Raw genomic sequence first — 3,575 nt, 5'->3', positions numbered from 1 at the left:
GGAGTGAAGAAGCTGTGTGCTGGATGGAGAGTCCAAACTGTAAACTGGAGACTCTGGGGTCAGTTCACTGATGTTCTGCTGTTTTTTTGTAAATATTCAATTTAAATCTTTGGTGATGTTTTATTATTTTTGGCTGAATGATTTTCCAAATGGTTGAATAATTGTTGGAGTCACAGAAAGTGCAGAAATCAAATGTTTGACATTTGTGAGCTTCCACAGACTCACATTGTGGTCCATCAGTCAGTGAAGATGACGTCAGTGCTGATGAGGCTGTAGAGTGTGTGACGGATAAGAATGAGGTTGTTGAAGATCTGATGATAGCAGATAAAACAGGCTGCAGAGAGTTTGAGCTTCTGTGGAAACAGAGAAAGAGACAGGTTAGAGAAAGTCAAGAAAGACGTGAACGCAAAGTTCAATAAAGATGAAGTGAAAGACTGTGTGAATCTTCATGATATCAGAGCTGATATGGCTGCTACAGACAACCTCACAGCTGCTGTGGTGTGGGTGTGCATTAAACCAGAGCTCAGAGTAATAAACAGCAGCCTACACAGGCAAAAACGTCACAACACAACAGGATTCAAGGATCCAAGGAGTCAAAAAGAAGCTGTGGTAACATGGTTCCCATGGAGTCCTTGAGATCCTTGAAAGTTTGTGAATTTGACAGTTTGTCCTTGTTAGCTCAGTGGAGGAATAGTAACTCAAAGAGTGAATTGGTCCTCAAGAGGTGGAATGATGACTGCCACCAATAACTCTTTCTTATGTTCATGTGGCTGCTGTTTGAAGACACCACTTGAAAAATGTAGACCTCTCCTTTGAATGACATTTACCCACTAAGACACCCAACACAGTCAGAAGGTCATGGAATAAATAATAAACTGTTTTTAGTCCAACATGTCTGATTTATTGATCCTCTAAGTCCAGACTTGACTGAGATCAGCCGCATGTTTTAACTGTGTCGACTGAATGGTTGTCTGAATGTTGTGCGACGTTTGGATGATGTCTGTAGAAGGCTGACATTATGATGATCCACAATAACCACATGACAAAGTCACTCTACTCATTTTAGAAGAAAAGCTCATTGGTTAGGACATTGTAATGTGAGCTGCACATTTCAAACCTGAACACATCTGATTGGATTATAAATGGATTTTTATCACATCATTTATTCTTTATTCAGATTGTGGGCTGCAGTTTGTCAGAGATCAGCTGTGCTTCTCTGGCCTCAGCTCTGAAGTCCAACCCCTCCCATCTGACAGAAGCTGGACCTGAGTGCAACTACACCTGCAGGATTCAGGAGTGAGAACTGCTCATGCGGGATCCGTGGAGAGTCAAAAAGCCTGCGGTGTGATTTTCTTCAGAGTCCACACTGCAGACTGAAGACTCTGAGGTCGTTCGCTGGGACTCTCTGTTTAACTTATTGTAGATGATCGGGTTTAATTACAATTGAAGCGAATTTGGGTTAGACATAACTTACATCCATAAAGTTGTAAAATTCCTTTGTTCATAGTTCATGTTGTTGTATAATGTAGTCTGCAGTCACAAAAGACAACACACACTTAATTATGTTCTTAATCTGTTGCTGACATGAAATGTTTTCCTGAATGTTTTGCTGACGTTTGGAATGTCCTGTTTGTTTGTGGAAGTCTCTCCATCTAACTCTATTGCCGTCCCATTCAGCTGCAAGACTCAAATAAACAAGATTAAAAGTCCTGCAGGTAAGATGAAAAAAAAGGGGGAGAGAGGGATTGAAATATTGGTTTTTCAATGTCACCACGAGTGAAGATAAGATGAAAGCTGACAGACTGATGTGAAAAGCAATGTTTCATCAAATCACAATATGCCAAACTGGTTTCTGACATCAAATGCATGAAGTAAATATAAAGTGTCCTCTTCTATAATAACACATGTTGGTATCGATGTGGTCATCACAGAGCTTACAGCTGTAAACCCTCAGAGATCAAATGGAAGTTGTGAGCCATCAGCTCTGAAGTCCAACCCCTCCCAGCATCTGACAGAGCTGGACCTGAGGTCTGAAAACCGTGAGAGGTGTGGTGCGCTGTGTGGGAGCCTGGTGCGTGGACTGGTAGAGTCCAAACTGGTAAACCTGGAGACCTCTGAGGTCAGTTCACTGACTGTTCATGCGGTTTTTTTTGTAAAATATCAATTAAATCTTGACTGATGTGTTATAATTTTTTTGGCTGATGAATTTCCAATGGTTTGAATAAGGTTTGTGGAAATTCACAGAAAGTGCAGAAACAATGTTTGACAGGTTTTTGTGAGCTTGCGCAGGGCACGACTCACATGCTTGGTCCGTCAGTCATGAAGAGGCGTCAGTGCTGATGAGGCTGTAGAGTGTGTGACGGATACGATGAGGTTGTGAAGATCTGATAAAGCAATAACAAACAGCTCTGCACGAGTTTTGAGCTTCTGTGGAAACAAGAAAGAGACAGGTTAGAGAAGAGTCAAGGAAAGACGTGAACGCGACGTTCAATAAAGATGGAAAGTGAAGAACTGTGCTGATCTTCATGAATCAGAAGCTATATGGGCTGCTAGCATACAACCCCTCACAGGCTGCTAGTGGGGGGGTGTGCAGTAAAACCAGAGCTCAAGTATAAACAGCAGCAACACGGTACAAACGTCACAACACAACATGAATTCAGGATCCAGGAAGTCAAAGCAGCTGTGGTACAACATGGTTCCATGAGTCCTTGAGATCCTTGAAAAGTTTTTTTTGGGTGGGGGGGGGGGGGTGAATTTTGACGGTTTGGTGGTTGTGTGTTGTTTGTTTTGTCCTTGTTGGAGCTGCATGTGGAGGAATGTACGCAAAGAGTGAATTTTGGGTCCATCAAGAGTGGAATGAGTGACTGCACATACTCTTTTGAATGTACATTGGACCTGGCTGTTTGAAGACACACTTGAACAAATTAGACCTCTCCCTTTGAATACATTTACCCACTAAACACCGAAACACAGTCAGAACCAATGAATAATAATCACAGTTGTTTAGTCCAACATGTCTGATTTGATTTGATACTCGAAGTCCAGACTTGACTAGAGATCAGCAGCATGTTTTATTAATCTGTGTCGACATGATGGGTTGTCTGAAGTTTGCTGACGTTTGGGGGGGATGATGTCTGTAGAGGCGGACATTAGGAGGATCCAACAATAACAAATGACAAAGGCACTCTACTCATTTAGAGAAAACTTCATGATTTAGGACATAGTAATGTTGAGCTGCAACCATTTCAAAGTGTCCAAAACCTGAACACATCGTGATATGATGATAAATGGATTGTTGATCACATCATTTATTCTTTAGTTCAGATGAGGACCTGCAGGTTGTCAGAGATCAGCTGTGCTTCGCGGGCCCTCGCTGCTGAAGTCCCAACCCTCCCATCTGGACGAGCTGGACCTGAGGCTTTCAACAACCTGAAAGGATTCGGAGTGGAAGCCTCTGTCTGATCTTTGGAGAGTCCAACTCTGATCTGCAGACTCTGAGCGAGTAAGGGTTGTTGCAGTCCGTCCATGTTGGTCTCAGCAGTAATTGTACTAAACACAGTTTAGTATCAAAGCAC

At 42.4% G+C, this 3,575-nt stretch overlaps 1 long non-coding RNA gene across 1 annotated transcript in view; it reads left to right on the top strand.

The window, feature by feature from the left end:
- Positions 1 to 3,575, top strand: part of LOC113745230 (uncharacterized) — an 8,795-nt gene continuing 5,220 nt past the window's right edge. Inside the window, exon 1 of the long non-coding RNA XR_003462054.1 lies at positions 1 to 58. This is a non-coding gene — a long non-coding RNA (uncharacterized LOC113745230). The remainder of the gene's footprint in view (positions 59 to 3,575) is intronic.

The sequence above is a fragment of the Larimichthys crocea genome, unplaced genomic scaffold, assembly GCF_000972845.2.
Source record: "Larimichthys crocea isolate SSNF unplaced genomic scaffold, L_crocea_2.0 scaffold539, whole genome shotgun sequence".
Taxonomy (NCBI): Eukaryota; Metazoa; Chordata; class Actinopteri; family Sciaenidae; genus Larimichthys; species Larimichthys crocea.
Note: the sequence above shows the minus strand (reverse complement) of the source record. Positions and strands in the feature narration are given on the sequence as shown.